General features: G+C 40.1%; 1 protein-coding gene and 1 pseudogene across 1 annotated transcript in view; both read left to right on the top strand.

The window, feature by feature from the left end:
• Window positions 1-22,784, top strand: part of SCAPER (S-phase cyclin A associated protein in the ER) — a 478,259-nt gene that overhangs the window by 419,793 nt on the left and 35,682 nt on the right.
• On the top strand, window positions 14,120-14,206 carry LOC125105810 (uncharacterized; annotated as a pseudogene).

Here is a 22,784-nt window from a genome sequence, read left to right as displayed (position 1 = left end):
TTTTCTTTTTTTGCTGTAACCCATTTTGTTTGTATTTTATATACTTTTGCAAACATTCCTAAAATGAAAGGGTACAGTGATGAACCGTGATAGTATCCATTTTCTAGCTCCAACTATTATCAGTATTTTTCCAGTCTTATTTTATCCCCCTATACACCTCCTCGGTTTTTGTTTTGTTTTGTTGGGTTTTTGTTTCAGATGAGGGGAGTTATAGCTAGAGCATGTTATAACAAATTTCAGGTGTTCATTTCACAGAAGATACTAAAGCATGCATCTCTGATGCCATTATCACACCTAGCATAATAAACAGTAATTTTGTAGTATACCTGGTTTATGTTCACTTTTCCCCACTGTCTCAGACATCTTTCTACCTTAAGTTTCTTGGAACCAGAATCCAAATTTCAGGTGTCATTTGGTTGTTATGTCTCTTAAGTCTCTCTTATTCTATAATAGTTCTCTTTCCCTTCTGCCTCTTTTTTTATGCCACCGATTTGTTAGAGAAGGAATTATATGGTTTTTTAAGGACATGTCAAGAAGAAAATTAAAACTAAAATAAAAATTAAAAATTTGGAACTTCTAAAGTCTAGGTGCTTAAGAAATATCCATCCATATTCAATGTACACAGAATGCCAATGACTATGTTCAGAATATTTTAAAAGAGAAAATTTGCTTTCTGAAATGAACCAGCTTAATATTTTTTTAGTCTGTTATACATAGAACCCCAAAACCCATCTACTTCTTTATGTTAACCTCCCTATACCCCTAGTCACATTTCTAGGAAGATTAAGACTACCTGAAAGTCCGGGAGGCCAAGCATAACCTATATTCAGCATTCCCTTCTAGAAGTGCAGACAGAGCCTGCCTTCCAGGGATTAGGTGATAACTTAGGAAGTGGCTCGTCGTGGGTCTATAACCCAAATATGATCAAGTGGTACCACACCACAGAGAGGCTCACAGAAGGAATGGGGTTCCATCCAGGGCATTGGCGCCTACCAACTTGGGGTTGGCCATGCTGCCTGGCTAGGCCCTGTGCAATAGCCAGGCTGCTCGTTGGGAGGTATCCTCTCAACCAGGAGACCCCTTCTGACAGCGGTTCTTTTGTATACACAGCATTATAAACCTGCCAGCATCCCAAGTCTTTGTCACCTATATTCTTTCCTTAAATCCAGATGAATATCACACACGTAAGCTTTTCCTTATGTGTTTGTTGTACAGTTTGTGGGCTTCAGCTTTCACTTACACACACAGATTTAGTCACCTGAAATCTGTGGAGCTTGAAAAGAAGCTTAGAGGCCACTTTTATAGGGAAAGCAACTGAGCCAAACTAACTTGAATTAGGATACAAGATTCCTACTCAGCACTCTCGCCTACACGCTTGACTTCGTATAATTCAAAATGGTAGGAACCTATATTTAATTTCTTTTAAGATTTTCTCAATTACATATATGCAATACAGGATCCCTTTCTCTTTAACACACACAGTCATGTCCTCTTCCAGTAGACACTGAGCATCTGCCCTGTGTCAGACACCAAGACATGTACCCAAGATACTGCCCTCAGGGAGCCCAGAGTCTGGTCTGGGGTCAGACCTGTAAACTAACAGCTGCCACAGAAGAGACTGTTCACAGAGATGGAAGTAAAGCACTCCCACAGGAGGTCAAGAAGGGTTTCAATGGACTAAATCTTAAAGGACCCAGGAAGACAATAGCGGGAAGAATGCAGCAGAGAAAGGGGACATAATACGTGCACTGTGTGATGTAGCAGATGTTATTGCTGTCGTTGGCACCCCTGGAGGTTGCCTACCAACAGATTCCTGAATTTCTCTGCCTGCCTGGGGATATTCTCTGGACAAGTAGCTGTTTGCTACAAGTGCCAGGGAGTTGACACCTCCAGGAGTGACTCTCCAGGAGTAAATAGGTGGATTACCCTGCAGCTCCGCTAACCCTCAGTGAGCCAGTTCCAAGGTGTTCTGTGCAGTCTGTCAGAGGGGCACTGGTGGTAAGCTATGTGGCAACACATCCTTGATCGGCTTTCTCCCTTCCCTCTTTCTGTCCTCGGCTTCCTTGCAAGTAAACTACTTGTACCCATACCCTTGTTTCAGGGCCTGGTTTGGAAGCAACCCAAACCAAGAGATACAGATAGACAAGATATTTTCTCATGCTCAGTTTGATGTAGCTGTGCAATAGGGTAACTATGAAGAGTGACAGGAGTTGAAGTATTAAATGAATCCCATAGATGTTAACTCCTAGGGGGCCAAAAGGGAGACAAGAGCTTTTGTGCTACACAGAGCTGTGGAAAGTCACTGAAGTTGTTTAAGAGAGAATAACAGGATCACATTTCTGTTAAGTGAAAATTGTAGAAAGAACTGGAATGGCATGACCTAGAGGTAGAAGGAATAATGGAGAGACTCTCGCATGAGGCAAGTGGGAACTGTTGAGGGCTGTGGGAACAGCAGAAATAAGAGCAAATGCATTAAGAGGAGATGAAATATATGTAAGAGAGATGGCATAAAGCTTGGTGGCATGGGAAGTAAAAGGAAGCGGGGAGGAATCTAATGGCTCCCAGGCTTCTAACTTGAAATTTGTGAGTGGTAGATGGTATTATCTCCAGAGTAGGGAATATAAGCAGTTTTCCATAGAGGAACTATGCCTAAGGATTATCCAAGTAGACCAGTGTCTTTGTATATATGTATATTGTTTTTATGTTCATGTGCAACTGGATTTTAAATAAATCAGTGGTTAACACATGGTGGTTTTTGAGAGTCCTTGGTCCATTTTTTTCCCCTTATAATTTCCTCCTCCATCTTTAGTTACTCAACCAATTTCTATTAGTAGGCCTTGCTATAAAACCAGATTATTCTAGGAAAAAATGTCCAGGTGGTTTCCTGGCTTAATTTATCTAGGAAATTCTTAGCAGGATCAGTATCAGCTGCTTCTGTGAATGGGGTGAAAGAAGGATCCCTAATTGCTGCTCTCCTCATCCTTCAGTCCTCAACATTTCCTGAATGCCACCAAGCCACAAGAATATAGGGCTTTCCAACCTCTTCAGATTAGTTTGCCTCTGATATTTACAAGACCATTTCAGACTACTTCCCCTTTCTTCATGGAAATTTTATTTCTAAACTACAAGCTACAATGGCCTGTTGAAAGCACTTTGTTACATGTGTCAGAGTTTCTCTCTAGAAGGTCACACTGTGTCTGGCAAGAAAAGTAGTGTGGCTGTTGTTGTATCAGAGTCATTCACATAATGTCTGTTTTGGCTATCAAGACAAACCAACCGAAGCCAGAAAGTTGAGGAAGGCTTGTTGTCAAAGCTCTTTTATGACCAGCAGGAATAGAAAGACAAAGAAGAGCCAGAGAGGACTTCAAAAATCGCTTCTTATGAGCTGGCAAGCCCTGAGATAATTAAGTACACTGATTAGCCCAGGGCTCTGGGTAAACACTGCAGTCTGCTGGTGGCCCAGCCTTTGTGAAGGTGATTACAGCAGGGCTGCCTTTGCTCTACTCTCCTATTGTGCCCTTAATCTTCTCATTTTTACCTAGGTTTTGTGAAAGACAATTTGGGTGTCGGGGGTTATGTTAGTAATCTTTGCTTCAGCACTGACCGGCATGGGAGGGGGTGGGGGAAAGATGGATGATTTTTGTACCAGGCCTGGTTTTGAACTTGTATTTAAGTAAAAATTGAAATTGTGATCTTCTGCTGAAAAATCCTTTTATTTTATTTCATTTTATTTATTTATTTTATTTATTTTATTTTTATGTTAGGATTACTCCAGAATGTGAATCCAAGAACTTTTTGCGAGTTATAATTCTTAACCACTTAAGCAGAATTCACCCCTCTGTAACAGGACTTTCAAAAATGCTCATTTGTTTGGCCTTCATTGTTGTCACTTTTCCATTCTTGTCCTTTAAGTAGTAAAGAGAAAAGGATAGTTTTCAAATCTCAGGGCAGCATCTCAACTGACTTAATTGGCTGAGACTTACAGAGGCCCCTCAAAGATGCTGACTCCTTAGCTGAATAATAGGATCTGAACAGTAATGAGTGATTATAAATTGCAGCCAACACAGCCCTTTCACTGAGTCAGCAATCACTTCCTAGTCCATAACCGTACTAGGCACTACAGGGAGAGGGCTAGGAAGCAGTAGATCCACAGTTAGAGTTCACAGTCCTCATGTAAGGAGATGAGCTTATAAAACCTAGCTAATTTTGACTGGTTGGAGAAGACTATTCTGAATTCTAGAATGTATTTACACAAAAAGGAGTTTGTTGTTATATGTATTTGTGGGTTTTATTTTCATATCCACAAACTACACTAACAAAATGGGTTCTAGCCAAGGCCCCTGGAAACGGTGTCACAAAAAGATAAGACTGATTTATAATTTAGCTCATTAACTATGTGGATATAAATGAGTGCGTCTCAAGTGTTTAAGGGTGCTTGAAAACCATTTGTTCAGGCAAAGGTAAACTTTAACTCTGCCTGCCTGAATTATTCACTCATGCATTAAACAAATATTTATGTAGCACTTGCTCTGTGCCAGGCGCTGTGCTAAGCTCGGGAGAAAGCAGAAATGACTCAGACATCACTTGTGTCCTCAAGGACCTCGTCAACAAGTAGAGGAAAGAAGACGCGTATACCAAGACCCACTGTATAAGGCAGAGAGTGATACAGAGGATAGAAGATAACACATGGAAGCACTTAGCACAGTGCCTGGCACATAGTACATGCTTAGTAAACATTGGCTACTGTTACTACATCATTATCGATGGAGTTAAAAGGAGGGAAAGACCACTCTTAGTTGCAGGAATTAGAGATTCCCTAGAGTGACTAAAATTTAATATAGACCTTGAAAGACAGGAAAATTTGGAAAATTTAGAGCTGAGAGAAAGGCAAATATAGAAAAGAGCTAAAGCCAAGACATCATGGGAGAGCTAGATGAAGAACCAGTGGAGTACTTCCTTGAGCTTCATTGTGAGATGTCTGTAGTGGTGATTTTAGTGCCCCCCAGGTTGTTAGGAGGTTCAACTTAGATAATAAGTGTAAGAGAACTGTGTGAACTATATAAAATGACTTGCCAAGATGTGATGGTAGTGGTGTCATCAAAACCCTTTGAAGTGACTTGCTAAGAAGCATATTCTGAGAGCATTAATCAAGTATCAAGAATACCTGGTGGAGAACATATTAGAGAGGAGGTAGAAGGTGGGAGAAACCATTAACAATCACCCGGGGAAGAAGCAAAAGGAATGAAAAAGAATTTATTTTAATCCTCTCCAAGTCTCTCTATATATGTCCTCATCACACTCCAGACATCGTCATCTCTGTCTCATCTCTCTTCCTTGTACCCCAGATCTAATCTGTTGTCACATTTTGTTGATTGGAAGGAGCCTTAATGTTACCTTAATCCAGTCTTCTATTCATGTGTGAATCTCTTCAATAACCTTATCTGGTCTATATTTTAATATCTCTTTTGACAGGGAACTCATTACTTACTAAGGGAATGTATTCTGTCATTGGTAAGTTTTAATGCCTAAAAAATCTCTCATACCCATCTGTAACCTGTTTTCCTATAGCTACCCATTAGAACTAGTCCTGATTGCTCTTTGACAACTTACAGAATATTCTAATCCTTCTCTTCTCCCTGAACTTCTCTGGTCTTACCCTTCCACATATTTTCCTTTGCTTTTCTTCTCCTTTTTCCAATTACTATGACTATATAACAAATCACCCCAAAACTTAGTGGCATAAAACAGCCATCTGTTGGGGCACCTGGCTGGCTCAGCATTAGAGCGTGCAGCTCTTGATCTCAGGGTCATGAGTTCAAGCCCCACATCAGGGGTAGAGAGTACATTAAAAAAAAAAACAAAACTTAAAAAAAAAAAAAAGCCATCTATTAATCTCACAGACTTTGTGTCAGGAATTTTGTCAAGATACATAGAGAATGGCTTATTTTTGTTCCACGATATCTGGGCCTCAGTTGGAAGAAGGCTAGAAGTTGGAAGGCTAGCAGTTGAAATCAGAGTGCTTATTCACACAAATCTGTAGTTCATATGGCTGTTAGCTGAGGACCTTTCTATCTGGTCGCTCTGCGGTAGCTAATTTGGATTTCCAATGTGGTGCCACATTCTAAGAAGGAGCATCTTGACAAAGAACTAAGTAGAAACCATATTACCTTTTATGAGCTAGCCTCAGAAGTTATGCAGAATGACTTCCACTGAATTCTGTTCATCAAGACAGTCACAACATCCCCCCAACTGCTTCAAAGGGAGGAGAAATAGACTTCACCTCTTCATGGGGAATATGAAGGTCCTAGAAGAGCACATAGGACCAGAAATACTGCCATAGTTGTGTTTGAAAGATGCAATCTTCCACGTTCCAGCCTACCCTGAAGATAAATGTGTTTCCAATATCCTATTCTCATCTGTCTTCTGTTCTCTCTGCAGTCTCATATCTAGTATTGTCACCCTATCTTTTGACATCACTTCTGTTAACTTTCAAACCTTTTGTGGTCATTAGCTACTGTCCTTAGACAAAAGACTTTCTGAGATTGGGAGATAGGGAATGAAGTAAATATAATAGGACTCAGCAAGTAAAAGTAAAGGAAGTAACATTTGGTGAACACCTTTTAAGTGGCCCAGGCTAAATGCTCCTTGTAGAGTTACGTTCCAGCAATCCTGCTCATACCAAGGGAGCACAGTAGCCTCTATGAGTGATAAGGAGGAGTGACTACCGCATGCTTCAGAGCTAGAGAGTGGGAAGAACACAAGAGCAGAACTTCTGGGCTATTTCTATATTCATAACTGGATAATGGCTAGTTTAGAGATTTCTGAAAGATCCATCCCTGCTAATAATAAAGACTTAGTTGAGTTATAGAGACCGAATGATGACCACTTCATTGCTACAATTCAACTTGTATGTCCACTAAGTGCCAGGCACTGTGCCAGAGAAAGGGAGCTTTGTGGACCACAACCCACAAGACCAACGTTTAGGGGTAGCCTTCAGTCACTTACCACTTCCAGAGGGGATAAGGTATGATGAAGGCAGACTGTCAGTACATGTGTAGGCTCACCAGGCTTAGAGCAGCAGAATATATCCAGGATGCACTTGCAGTTAGAGTCCTCCTGGTTCTAGAACTTTGGATGGCAGGATCTCAAGAAGAAAACCTTTGTGTAGGGTTGTGTTGAAGAGCACAGATTGGGAGCCAGAAAAATGTGGGTGCTGTTCCTGCTCTCCTAGCTCTGGGACCAGTGGCAGATTTGGCTTCTCAAAGCCTGTTTCCTCACATTGTAAAAGTGAATTTGATAATTCTTCCCTTACAGGCTTAGACAAGGCAGGGGCAAATGGGAACTAACACATCTGTCTCTTGCCTGAAGTGCTGTTTTTAATATACATTTATTGTTCCCCACTTTTTTCCAATCAGATTTGTGAAATTACAGTATATTTTTTTAATGAAAAATATTAGAACAAAAGAAAATAGGAAAAAGTAAATCAAGGCAGGAGTAAGTAAAGTTAAGGCACAGATCATATTCATAACAAAGCCCTGATGGACATTTCCTCTTGGAATTCCTACTGGCAGTTTCTACTAAGAAGTTATACTTAATATGTCAGATTCTAAAACTCATTGGCTTTCACTCAAAGTTGGCTGTTGCTCTTCACCACCTTATTCTGCTCATGATTCTTGTCATGTGACTTTAGTTACCTCTAACTTATCTCCCAGAATCGATTACAGTCCTCTATGATATAATCAAAGGGTTGCTTGCCTCAGAAATATGAGATGGAACCTACTATTTATACCTCTTACTTAATATTTGCCTACTGCTAATTCGTTAGTTCTCTTGTCCTATGTATTTGTGTTATGTCTTCAACTAAGATTTCCCTAAGGAAGGATTCTCAATGTCCTAGCAGTTCCCCTTGAGGCACCTAGCACCAGCCAAAAACAAAATAAAAAGGAGATAGCTTGTGACTGGCAGAGTTAGCAAACACCAGTGTCTATCGTTAATCTATGTCAGGACCCCATGTCCTGCACCTGCTCTTCACATGGGAAGAAAGGCTGCCCACATCTCATATTCTTCTCCCTCTGAGGTGAGAAGATATTCGAGACCCTCATTCCTTGGGCTGGAATGAGACTAATTCTTCCTCACTTCCTTCCATTGCTTTATTTATTCATCCCTTTATTTATTCTTTATCCATTCATTTATCTCTATATTCTTTATTCATTTATTTACTCCTTATTCATTACAAGTTATTGAGCAGTTGATATGTGCCAGACATTTGTCCAGGCATTAAGGCTGTAGTAGTAGACAGAACGCCTACACTTATGGAACTTACAATCTAACAGGAGAAGAAGACAAAAAAAACAGTAAACAAATTAGATAATATGAACTAGTGGTGAGAAAATAAATGAGAAAATAAAGAAAATAATGAGAACTAGTGGTGAGAAAATAAATGAGAAAATGAGAAGAGAAAGCAGGTAATAGTACAGTGGCTTGTAGGTGGAGAGGTTAGGGAAGCCTCTCTGGGGAGATGACACTGAAACTAAGGAGTCAACCATGTAATGATCCAACAAGGGAAGAATATTGTAGTTGAGAAGAACACTAAGTTGATGACTCCCAAATATCTGGGGTGGGTGTGTTCCAGAAACAGAGAAGGCAGAATACTAGAATGTGATGAGCAAGAAAGAAAGTGCTCGATGAAGTCAAAGTAGGGGCCAGGAGATGAGGACAGAGAGAGTAGAAGTCTGGGTTTTATTCAGTGTATGATGGGAAGCCATGTGAGGATTTTAAGCCAGAAAGTGGCATGATCTGATTACTTAAAAAGTAGAAAGAACATCTGTTTACTCTGTGAGGAATGGATTAGAGGCACAAGAAGGGAAGGAGGGAAGTTCAGGCAGGAGGTACTGCAGTCATCACGCAGCTCCAATATGACAGTTTTTCCTCCCAGTTACTCACCCAGCAAAAGCAATTGCCTTCACTTGGCCGCACAGCAGAGCCTCTGGCAGAGCTCCTTCAGCCTAACTGCCAAATTCTGAAGATAGGAGAAGCCATAACATCAGCAAAACCAGCCAAAATCAGCACAGGGCCCTTCACTACTTACAGTGACTATGAGAAAGCTGAAGTTAGGAGGTCAGAAATGTCCCATCGGAGAGACATGTTTGGATAGTAGCCCTAACCCACAATTCCAAGATCCAGAACTAGATCCTGTTGTCAGTCGCCCAGAGCTGCTTGCACTCTCACCTCCTGGGCTCCTCCCTGACCCTTCTTCCATCTTTAGTTGGCCCAGACTACCTTGAGGCCATCGCCTCTGTATCTTCCACTTTCTTGGGCCTCTACTCAGACCTCTGTCAGAGCCCCAGTTTCTTCTTAGTGGCCTCACCCTCTACCTCTTGTTTCCATTGGTGTCCTCCTGGTCTTCCTCTTTCTCCAGCCTCTTCCAGGTTGTCCATTCTAACCAACAAGAGTGTCCATCTCTTTTCATCACCTATGACTTCTCTTCCCAGGAAGGTTTCCTTCCCAGAAACTCCTCTTGGAGTTCAACTGAAACTTACCATCAAGCACTTTGGAAATCCTCCCAAATATTAGCCAGCCCCACCCTACTTGATAATCTTACTCTAATTGTCCCTATACTTTTTTGCTTCTCTAACCAAATATCCAGATATCTTATAATGCTTACCCATACATCTTTCCTTCCTTCAGTTTTCCTCTTACATCTCCACTAAATCATCCGCATTCCCTTCAGTGGGGCTCCAAATTAGATCTGCATCAAACAAGCTATAGTGTGTGTGTGTGAGAGAGAGAGAGAGAGTATAATTTTCCAAGTAGATTCACAGCTGTTACAGCAACCCAGGACTGAACAGAATCTTAGACATCATTGTGTTCCATGCCCAGCTGAGGTTCGAGTACCCTCTGCCACTTAAGTGGATGTGATCTTCTACTTTTTCCAGAATAGGGAAGAATGTAATACCTTACCAATATCTCATTTAACTTTGGGGTGTTCTAATTCTTAGAAAGATTTTCAGAAGTTTATCTACTATCTGTTTTCAGGTAATGTCCCTTTGGGGTCATAAATAACAATATAATACCTCTTCAGTTTGAAAATAACTTCTATGGCCTTCAGTTCTGAGATCCATTTCCCAATTCCTTCAAGTGTTCCTCAGATGACATTGTTTCCAGATACTTCTACCACACAAGTCACTTTCCTAGGGAACTTTCTGATACATCAGTGTCCTGAATGTAGTATGGCACCCAGTGCTGGAGCCAGTGCTTCCAGGGTATTGGAAGGTTCCAAGGTTCCCAAATTGAACCTTTCTTGTTATGTACATTGTGCTCCTATTAATTCAGTCAGAAATGGAATTACATTCATTGGTAAACAAGCAACACTCTTTCCTCATTTGAACTGTTAGGCAGCTAATTTGCTAAGCCTTTTTCCCTACTTACCACTGAGAGCTGTATTCCAATCCCCTGTCACCATACCATCTTCCCATTCCAAACATATGCGGTTAGTTTTTATAAAAATCTAAAAATAGGACTTAACAGTCATTTCTATAAATTTCATCCTTTTTTCAGTTCTCATTTATTTTTAGTTAAACTTTTTTTTTTTAATAAACTTCATTGCTTCTTAGATTTTATTTATTTATTTGACAGAGAGAGATCACAAGCAGGCAGAGAGGCAGGCAGAGAGACAGGAGGAAGCAGGCTCCCTGCTGAGCAGAAAGCCTGATGCGGGGCTCGATCCCAGGACTCCGAGATCATGACCTGAGCCGAAGGCAGCGGCTTAACCCACTGAGCCACCCAGGCGCCCCTAGTTAAACTTTTTTATTGATTCCTTCCTTCTCCTTGAAACTATCTTCACTTTGCTTCTAGAACACCATACTTTCCTGTTTTCCTCTTACCCCGTTGGTTTCTGTTTTTTAGTTTCCTTTGCTGATTTATTCTTCTCTCTCCAACTTCTAAATGTGTGAGTATCCCAAGGTTCAATACTCAAACCACTATCTGTGCTCACTTAATGGATAGGCTCCTGGCTTTAAGTACCATGTATGTGTTGGTGACTCCTACATATCTCAAGTTCAACCACTCCTCTGACCTTTGGCTTATATATTTATTCAGTCATTCAGCAAATATTTATTGAGTGGCTACTATGTGTCAGACTACTGTTCTAAGCTCTGGGGACAAAACTGACAAAAATAGCTACCCTTGGAAAACTCATTTTATCCAATTTCTAATTCATTATCTCCACTTAGATGTCTAATAAGCATCTTGAATTTAACAAGTTTAAGACTGAACTCCTGGTTTTCCACCCCAGTCATGCTCTATCCACTGTCTTCCCCAGTTCTATAAATGGCAGCCACATTTTTCCAGTTACTCAGGCCAAAATCCAGTGGCCATTTTTTATTCCTCTTTCTCTCACACCTACATCCTGTCTATCAAGAAATCCTGTTGGCTTTCCCGTCTGAAGATTCTCAGAATCCAACCACTTCCCACCACTTTCATAGCTACCAATCTGGTTCATCCACCATGATCTCTCACTTGGATAATCCAAACAGCCTCCCTGCCTCTGCCTTGGCTCTTCTAAAAGCTTTTCAACCAATTAGCTATGTGATTATTTTTTTTTACATTTTTATTTTTTTATTAACATATAATGTATTATTTGCATCAGGGGTACAGGTCTGTAAATTATCAGTCTTACACAATTCACAGTACCCACCATAGCACATACTCTACCTAGTATTCATCGCCCAACCACCCTATCCCTCTCCCCGCCAGCAACCCTCAGTTTGTTTCTTGAGATTAAGAGTCTTTTATGGTTTGTCTCCCTCTCTGATTTCATCTTGTTTCATTTTCCCCTCCTTCTCCTATGATCCTCTGTCTTGTTTCTCAAATTCCTCATATCGGAGAGATCATATGAGAATTGTCTTTCTTTGACGGACTTACTTCACTTAGCATAATACCCTCTAGTTCCATCCACATCGTCACAAATGGGAAGATTTCGTTTTTTTAATGGCTGCTAATATTAATTCATATATCTATATCTACACACACACACCACATCTTCTTTATCCATTCATCTGTTGATGGACATCTAGGTTCTTTCCATAGTTTGGCTATTGTGGACATTGCTGCTATAAACATTCGGGAACTCTGCTTACTTAACACTTTAGAAAGAGTCTGCCTTCAGCTCCTTTGGATATAGTGATTATTTTTAAACCTAAGTCAGATACATCACTCCTCTGAACCTTACAATGACTTTCCTTCTCATTTAGTGAAATCCTTATATGTCCCTACAATGGTCTATAAGACCCTACCTGATCTTCCTGGCCTCTCTGATCTTGTCTCCTAATGTTCTTCTACTCCCTCAGTCTGCTATAGCCACACTGGCCTTGCTATTTCTTTTATATACATAAATATAAATACATATATATATATATGATTTTATTTATTTATTTGACAGAGATCACAAGTAGGCAGAGAGAGCGGGGGAAGCAAGCTCCCTTATGAGTAGAGAGCCCAATGCAGGGCTCCATCCCAGGACCTTCAGATCATGACCTGAGCCAAAGGCAGAGGCTTTAACCCACTGAGCCACCCAGGCACCCCTGGCCTTGCTATTTCTTGAACATGTCCTGCATTTTCCTGACTCCCAAGACCTGAGACCTGCTGCTTTTCTGTAAAAAACATTCTGGTCTCACAACCTCATGGCTTCCTTCCTCACTTTCTATAGAACTCTGCTTACTTAACACTTTAGAAAGAGTCTGCCTTCAGCTCAGGTCATGATCCTGGGGTCCTGGGGTCCAACTCTGCATCAGGCTCCCTGCTCAGAAGGGAGCCTGCTTCTGCCTCTCCCACTCCCCCTGCTTGTGTTCCCTCTCTCACTGTCTCTCTGTCAAATAAATAAAATATTTAAAGGAAGGAAGGGAGGGAAGGAGGGAGGAAGGAGCTTTCCCAACCATCCTATATAAAATAGTATTATATATATATTATACATTCACCTATATCTTCATATCTGGCCATGTCCCCTGCTTCACTGTAGCACTTTGTATACCTGCCATACTATTACATATATTATTTATTTGTTCCTAATATCTTCCTGCACTAAAATGTAAGCTTTATCAGGAAAAGGGCATAGATTTTACTGCTGAATCCTAGTGCACTGAGTAGTGCTTGTCACAAAGTAGGTCCTCCATAAATATTTGTTGAATAAATGCATGGATTGTGAATAACAAGTCCCATTGTGATAAGCAGAATAATGCCTTTCCTGAACACTACCCAGAAAAAACAAAATACACATTCTTCTCAAGTGCACATGGGACATGTTCCAGGATAGATCAGTTGTTAGGCCAAAGATGAAGTCTCAGGAGATTTAAAAAGATAGATACCATTCAAAGTATCTTCTCCAACTATAACAGGATGAAGTTAAAAATTATTATAGAAGTAAAACTAAAAAATTCACAAATTTGTGGAAATTAAACAACACACTCTTAAACAACAGATGGATTGAGGGAAAAAATCACAAGGGAAATTAGAAAATACTTAACAATGAATGAAAATGAAAACACAATATAATATATCAAAACTTAGGAGACACAGTAAAAGCACTGCTGAGGGGGGAAGTGTATAACTATAAACATTTACATTAAAAAAGAAATATTTCAAATCCACAACCTAACTATACAGAGGCACCTCTGTGGCTCAGTCAGTTAAGTGTCTGCCTTCAGCTCAGGTCACGATCTCAGGGTCCTGGGATCAAGGCCCGAATCAGGCTCCCTGCTGAGCAGGGAGTCTGCCTCTTCCTCTCCCTCTGCCCCACCCTTCCCTCCCACTCATGCTCGCTCACTCCCTCTCCTTCTCCCTCTCAAATAAATCAAATCCTCTAAAAAAAAAAAAAAAAAAACTAACTATACAACTTAAGGAACTAGAAAAAGAAGAGCAAACTAAACTCAAAGCAGAAGGAAGGAGATAATAAAGATTATAGCAGAGATCAATGAAATAGAGAACAAAATAACAAAAAGAAAATCAATGAAACCAAACTTTGAGTTCTTTGAAAGGAGCAAGAGAATTAACAAAACCTTCAACTAGATGAACTAAGAAAAAGAGAGAGAAGAATCAAATTCTTAAGCTCAGAAATGAAAATGGAGTGCTCACTTTGGCAACACATATACAGAGATTAGTATGGCCCCTGCACAAGGATGACACTCAAATTCTTGAAGTGTTCCATATTTCCTATAGTTATAATATACTTGACATTTACTAAGACAGTAGATTTTAAGCATTCTACTATGTAACTATGTGAAGTAATGGATGTGTTAACTTGATTGTGAGAATCATTTCACAATTATCCATATATCAAATCATCATGTTGTATACTTTGAATAAGTTATAATTTTGTTTGTCAATTATACCTCAGTAAAGGTGAGGGAAGAAAAGAATGTGGGAACATTACTATCAATTCTACAGAAATAAAAAGGATTATGAGAGAGAGCTATTAACAATGTACCCCAACAAATTGGATAACCTAGATGAAATGGATAAATTTCTAGAAACAAAATACCTACCAAGGCTAAATCAGAAAGAAATAGAAAATCTGAATAGACCTATAGAACTAGTAAGGAGATTGAATCAGTAATCAAAAATGTTCAGAGGAAAGCCCTAGACTTGATAGCTTCAGTTGTGAATGCTAATATTTAAAGAACTAACACCAATCTTTCTCAAGCCTTTCTCAAAAATTGAAGGGAACACTTTGACTCATTCTATGAAGCCAGCATTACCCTGAAACCAGAGCCAGACAAAGATACTACACAGAGAGAAAATTACACACCGATAACCCTTATGAACATTGATGTGAAAATGTTCAACAAAACTACCAAGCCAAATCTAGCAGGCGTGATAAAAGGATTATGTACATTATGACCAAGTGGGATTTATTCCTGCAATGCAAAGATGGTTCAGTAAATGAACATCAGTCATTGTAATTAGACCACATTAACAGAATGATGGAAACAAAAATGCATGATCATCTCAATTGATACAGAAAAAGCATTTGACAAATTCAACACCCTTCCATTATAAAAACACTTGGGGTGCCTGGGTGACTCAGTTGGTTAAGCATCTCACTCTTGCTTTCAGCTCAGGTCATGATCTCAGGATTGTTAAGGTCAAGTCCCACATCAGGCTCCTTGCTCAGAGTGGAGTCTGCTTGAGAGATTTGCTATCTCCCTATCCCTCCCCCTTTGTCTCTCCCTTGCTCATACATGTGCACACTTTCTCTCTCTCCCTCACAAATGAATAAAAGCTTTTTTAAAAAATTTTTAAAATACTCAAAAAAACTAGGAACAGAAATAAAGTACCTCCACATAATAAAAACCTTATATGCAAATCCAACAGGGAACATCATAATCATGGTGAAAGACTAGATTTTCCTTTAAGATCAGGAACAAGGCAAGGATGCCCACTTCTTCCATTTCAACTCGACATAGTACTGGGATTTCTGTCCAAAACAATTAGGCAAAAAAAAAAAAAAAAAAAAAGTAAAAGGCATCTAAATCAGAAGTGAAGTGTTATTAGAATGATCTCTGTTTGCAAATGATATGCTCTTATATGTAGAAAACCCTTAAGATTTCACACACAAAAAAAAAAAAAGAAAGAAAGGAAAAAACCTGTTAAAAATAGTAAATGAATTTGCTTTGTAAAAGAATACAAAGTCAACTAACAAAAAGCGATTGCATTTTTATACATTAACAATGAACAAAGAAAAAGTAGACAAATTGGACCTCATGAAAAATTTTTAAATTCATGCATTAAAAGATGATATCAACACAGTATAAAGGCAACCTGGAGAATGGGATAAAATATTTGCAAATTATATATCTGACAAGGAATTAATATACAGAAACCATAGAAAACTCCTAAAACTCCACAACAACAACAAAAACACTTTTTAAAAAATGGGCAAGGGCTTCTGGGTGGTGTCAGGTCATCATCCCAGAGTGCCAGGATTGAGTCCCACATCAGGCTCTCAACTTAGCAGGGAGTCTGCTTCTCCCTCTGACCCTCTCCCTTCTCATCCTGTCTCTCACTCTCTCTCTTTCTCTCAAATAAATAAATAACATCTTTTTTTAAAAATGGGCAAAAAATTTAAATAGGCATTTCTCCAAAGAAGATATACAAATGCCCAATAAGCACATGAAAAGAAGTTTAACATTACTGATAATAAAGTGCAAATCAAAACTATAGTGAGTTACCTCTTCATACCCATTAGGATGGCTACTATCAAAAAAAAAAAAAAAAAGACAATAGCAAGTGTTGGTGAGGATGCAGAGAAATTTGAACCCTTGTGCATTATTGGTGTTAGTGTAAATGATATAGCTGCTGTGGAAAACATGGCAGTTCCTAAAAAAATTAAAAATAGAATTACCATATGATCAAGCAATTCCACTTCTGGGCATGTATCTGAAAGAATTGGGAAAAGAGGATTTTAAAAGCTTATTTGCATGCCTGTGTTCACAGAAGCATTATTTGCAATAGCTAAAACATGGAAGCAACCCAGGTGTTCATCAGTGGATGAATGGATACACAAAAAGTGGTGTATACATTCAATGGAATATTATTTAGCCTTAAAAAGTAGGGAAATTCTGGCACATTCTATAACATGGATGAACCTCGAGGACATTATGCTAAGTGAAATAAACCAGTAACAAAGAAACTAAATATTCTGTGATGATTTCACTTATATGAAGTACTTAGAGTAGTCAAAGTCATAGAGACAGGAAGTAGAATGGTGGTTGTGGGGGGAAGTGGACGTGGGGAATTGTTGTTTACTAGGTATAGATGAAAGAGTTATGAGGATGGTTGGTGGTGAAGGTTGAACATCATAATGAATGTATTTAATATCAATGAACTATATACCTAAAATAAGATGGTAAATTTTATGTTATATGTATCTTAACATTAAAAGGGGGGGGGGGGCACCTGGGTGTCTCAGTGGGTTAAAGCCTCTGCCTTCGGCTCAGGTCATGATCTCAGGGTCCTGGGATTGAGCCCCGCATCAGGCTCTCTGCTCAGTGGAGAGCCTGCTTCCTCCTCTCTCTCTCTCTGCCTGCCTCTCTGCCTACATGTGATCTCTGTCTGTCAAATAAATAAATAAAATCTTTAAAAAAAAGGGGGGGGGGGAAGATAATGCCCTGCCAGAGATATCTATATCCTAATCCTCCAAAACTGTAAATGTGTTATTTCACAAACAAAAGAGAATTGCAGAAATTAAGTTAAGACCTTGGGATGGGAAGACTATCCTGGTTTATCCAGGTGGGCCCAATGTAGTTACAAAGGTCCTTGTAAGTGAAAGAGGAAACTGGGAAAGTGTTAGAGAGACTTGAAGGTGCTTTGCTGCTTACTTTGAAGATGGAGGAAGGGGCCACAAGCCAAGGAATGCGTTTGCACTCTAGAAGCTGTGAAAGGCAAGGAAGCGAATTCTCCCCTGGAGCCTCTGGAAGGAACACAGCTTATGAGCTTGTGATAATGTGTTTCATCAGCAGTAGGAACTGATACATATGCCTGCGCCTCATGTAACCTCCCTGGGACAAGGACCAGATCTTCTTTGGCTGCACATGTCACAGTTGGTCACTGTTCTGGGAGCACAGGCACTTTGGATTTTCAAATTGAGAGTATCTGACAGATCATCATGCCCCTTGTCATTCCTGATGAATGATATCACTGGATGTTGATCAGCTTTCCCAGAATATCCCTGTACTTAAAAGCCCACACTGGACTACCTCTAAAAAAATAATTCACTTTTGAACAGTGAAGTTTACATCCGTCAGTGAGAGAGACAGTGACTTAATCCCACCCATTCCCAACACTATCCAGATGACTGAGTGGAATCTCAAGGTTCAGGGACTAAAATGGGAAGTTCTCACAAGATCCCTCGGAATTCCAGAACTGAAGAAATGAACAAAGCCAAAATCCAAGAAGATAGTAGAACAGTCAAGAAAATCACTAGCACTAAAGATCACAGTTGGTGTTATCAAGCCAGAAAAATGGGCACCAGGCAGAAGAGAGCAAACAAGCCAGGAACAAACAAGGAAAGGGGGTTGTAGTATCCCAGCCCGTTACACTTGCTTTTTGGGGCCAACTAAAGGTGAAGCTTTTTATCTTGATAAAGTCCCAAAAGTTTATTTTCACTCTTGTTTCCCTTGCCTTTGGAGATGTATCTTGAAAGCAGTTGCTGTGGCCGACATCAAAGAGGTTACTGCCTATGTTCTCCTCTAGGATTTTGATGGATTCCTGCCTCATATTGAGGTCTTTCATCCATTTTGAGTTTATCTTTGTGTATGGTGTAAGAGAATGGTCGAATTTCATTCTTCTGTATATAGCTGTCCAATTTTCTAAGTACCATTTATTGAGGAAACTGCCTTTTTTCTATTGAGTATTTTTTCCTGCTTGTCTAAGATTAGTTGACCATAGAGTTGAGGGTCCATATCTGGCCTGTCTATTCTGTTCCATTGATCTATGTATTTGGTTTTGTGCCAGTACCATGCTGTCTTGGTGATCACAGCTTTGCAATAAAGCTTGAAATCAGGCAATGTGATGCCCCCCAGCTTTGGTTTTCTTTTTCAACATTTCCTTGGTGATTCTGGGTCTTTTCTCATTCCATACAAATTTTAGAACTTTTGGGACTTCATCAATATAAAAAGCTTCTGCACAGCAAAGGAAACAGTCAACAAAAAAAAAAAAAGGCAACCCACAGAATGGAAGAATATATTTGTAAATGACACTACAGATAAAAGGCTGGTATCCAAGATCTACAAAGAACTTCTCAAACCCAACACCCCAAAAACAAATAAGTCAAAAAATGGACAGAAGACATGAACAGACATTTCTCCAAAGAAGACATACAAATGGCTAACAGACATGTGAAAAAATGTTCAACATCATTAGCCATCAGGGAACTTAAAATCAAAACCACATTGAGATACCACCTTACACCAGTTCGAATAGCAAAAATTGGCAAGGCAAGAAATAACAACTGTTGGCGAGGATGTGGAGAAAGGGGAACCCTCTTACACAATTGGTGGGAATGCAAGCTGGTACAGCCACTCTGGAAAACAGTATGGAGGTTCCTCAGGATGTTAAGAATAGAGCTACCCTATGACCCAGCAATTGCATTACTGGGTATTTACCCCGAAGATACAGATGTAGTGAAAAGAAGGGTCACATGCGCCCCAATGTTCATAGAAGCAGTGTCCACAATAGCCAAAATATGGAAGGAGCCAAGATGTCCTTAACAGATGAATGAATAAAGAAGATATGGTACGTATATACAATGGACTGTTACTAGCCTTCAGAAAGGATGAATACCCACTATTTGCGTCGACATGGATGGAACTGGAGGGGATTATGCTAAGTGAAATAAGTCAAGCAGAAAAAGACAATTATCATATGGTTTCACTTATATGTGGAACATAAGGAATAGCATGGAGGACATTAGGAAAAGAAAGGGAAGAAAGAAAAGGGGGAAATCAGCAGGGAGATGAACCATGAGAGACTATGGACAACAGGAAACAAACTGAGGATTTCAGAGGGGAGAAGGGTGGGGAGATGGGTTAGCCTGGTGATAGATATTAAGGAGGGCATGTATTACATGGAGCCCTGGGTATTATACGCAAACAGTGAATCGTGGAACACTACATTAAAAACTAATGATGTACTGTATGGTGACTAACATAACATAATAAAATTTAAAAATAAAATAAAATTCATCAAATAAAAAAGAAATACCAAAGGTGAATGGATGGCATTTGATTCATGCCCACACAAATCACTGCTTTTTTTTTTTTTTTACATCTATACTGTCCAATAAGGCAAAGTAGGGTTTTCATATGCTGTGCAGGAATATTGATGGTCCAGTTATAGTTTTTCCTAATTGAATCTGGCTTTTAATGAACAGAACTTAATATACCACCAAGATCTCTAATTCTAGAAAATAAACAAAAACACTTTAAAATTCAGTAAAATTAAGATCTCAGAATGTAGTATATAAAGTTTCAGATCTGATTTTTCATTTCCACATATAAGTTATCGAGTGATCATTTAATTCATTTTTCTGAGTCAACATTTTTATTTCATCAGGAGAATATTGCAAAAATCCTGGGTTGTGTTGTTTATAGTTTGTGATTAATGTTTTCCCAAATAATAGGATGGAATGGAGAGAGGAAGAATAAGTAATCTGATGACCTTCACTTTTTTAAAAATTTTATTTATTCTTTTAAAGAAGTAATAGCAATGAATTCATGTCATTTAAATGTTTGGAAAGATTAAGTATGACAAATTGCTTTAAAAGGATAAAGTTATATTTCTGAGTACCTGTATTTGTATATGCTAATAATCAGTTTTAAAAAAACACAGGCAATAAGGGTAAGGTCAGCATTCTGCAGTCAAATGCTCTGCCCCTGAGCTATACCCCCAGGGTCAGCATTCTGAATCACAGAGCAAAAACCCTGTTGTCACTAGCACTGATGTCACTCATGCCCAAATTTCCAAAAGCCTAGTGGAAACTAACTTTAGGTAAAAATGCCTTCTGACTTGCCATTGGTTCTAAAAGGCAGTCAGTGTTAAGCAAACACAGACCCCTTTTGGGAGCCTATATAATAAAGTCAGACACATTAATCTCTACTCATGTCTCTAGTCAGGGTCTGACCCCAAGCTCTTAGGGCTATAATGGAAGAAAGGAAAGAGGGGCAGGCCGACTGACATTAGCTAACAGAGTTTGTGTAAAGGTTCAGATGTTCCTGTAAGCAAATATCATTTCTTGACTTTGTGTTCATATCCTGTCCCATAAAACAAAACGTATCTCTCCGTGATGATACAAAATTACATTATAGTCTCCCTATACTTTAATGGTTTTCAGTTAACTCCGAGATTTGACTTAAGAAAAGAGATGGAAAGAAAAGTCACCTCCTAGTTATCCTGGATGTTTTGGTCCTCAGATTTGCCTTTGCCACTGATAAGTGTGTATGACCTAGAGTGTCTCAGCTAATCTTTGTGGGTGCAGTGAAGGGGAGCAATACAATACCTTCCCTACCACCTGTGAAAAACTGATGAGGTAAATGATGTGAATGTACTTAGCAGATCCTGTTATATGACGATGAGATGACAGTGCTTCCTGAGAGAGCTACCTTCTTGAAAAGAGAATGAAGGGTATAATGTATAATGTCATCTCACTTGGTATCAGAAATAGCCCACATTCAATAAATAAATGTTTATCATGGTTATGAATAAAACTCTACTTTGATGAAACTAGTAGCGAATTAGAAAACTAGACAAGAGGGGCGCCTGGGTGGCTCAGTGGGTTAAAGCCTCTGCCTTCGGCTCAGGTCGTGATCCCAGGGTCCTGGGATCGAGCCCCACATCGGGCTCTCTGCTTGGCGGGGAGCCTGCTTCCCTTCCTCTCTCTCTGCCTGCCTCTCTGCCTACTTATGATTTCTGTCTGTCAGATAAATAAATAAAATCTTTAAAAAAAAAAAAAAGAAAAGAAAACTAGACAAGAGACCAGAAACTTGCCAGCGTGCCCCTCTCACATTCCAGATTCCATCTGAAAGGAACAACAACAAAACAACCTTGGGGGGTGGGCATGGTGGGGGACCTGTATCCATGTTACAAATAGGGAAGAGTATCTATCATAAAGGAAGACGCTGAAGCAGGGACTTGTAACTTCTCTTCCTGAGGCGGGAGAAGAAACGTATGTCCATGAAAGGAAAGACCGGCCCATGTGGAAAGGCATGGAGAGACCTGAGGATCTGTGTGGAAGATGCGGCTGTAGCAGCTGCAAACCTTACATCTTCTCAGATTCAAGCCCAGGAGAGAAAAAGTAAGGGCTTCTTTCCAAGCATCTCAGCAAAGGCATCTCCGTTGGTTCCTTGAGCCCTAACTGTGACAGGCGCCATCCCTGAGCCATACTGGACCGCCAGAGAAATGAAGTGTGCCTTTTAGTACCTTAGGCACTGGAATCAGAGTGAAGGGGAAGGGGGCCCCCTGGAGCACATAGATTATAAGAGAGAGTGTGGGGGTCGTTCCTCAGAGAGAAATCTGGGTGCAGTGTCTAGGGGAAAAAAGTGTGGACAAATGCTTGGCCGCCACATTTACTAAAACCGCAGGCTGTTGATCACTAGCTGCTTCGTGTAGACCCAATTCAGAAGTGAGATGGATTTAGTAAACCCTTGCTGGCTCTCCTATTGATTTGAGGAACTCACTTGCCACAGCCATTGCTTCTTGTTCACCCATAGCCCTGCCTGCCACAGCTACTTAAGCTGGCTTCGTGTTGATTTGTGTAAGGCTAACCCAGCACTTGCTTGTTCTTGGGAGTTCGGCCCCTACAGCCCATCCCACCAGTATTCCTCCATGATGGAACTGTGCTTTTAAAAGCAGGCGAAGTGTCTCCCTACCACAGGATACCAACACGCTACTGAGTTTTTGAGGCCTCACACTTTCCTGGTAGCTGCCTCCCCTGAGAAGATTGTGTATCCAGAAAGGAGACTATGCTATTTCGGAGTTCCGGTAGCTCTCCTGGACTCTGTCCAGTTTGCCCAGACCTAGAAGCTAAAACGAAGCAAGCCCACCTAGGTTACAAAGCACAGGGGGGTTCTCCCCAGGGATAACGGGGCCAGCCGCCCGCCCTCCCGGGCAGGGGAAGGCTGCAGGCTGCGCCTACTCCCTGAGGTTTCTGGTTACCTTACTCCATGACTCAGATGGTTTGCTTTTAACGATGTGCTTGTCTCATTCCATTTGACCTATGAAAGTGCTCACATCCT

Source organism: Lutra lutra, chromosome 7 (genome assembly GCF_902655055.1).
Source record: "Lutra lutra chromosome 7, mLutLut1.2, whole genome shotgun sequence".
Lineage (NCBI taxonomy): Eukaryota > Metazoa > Chordata > Mammalia > Carnivora > Mustelidae > Lutra > Lutra lutra.
Note: the sequence above shows the minus strand (reverse complement) of the source record. Positions and strands in the feature narration are given on the sequence as shown.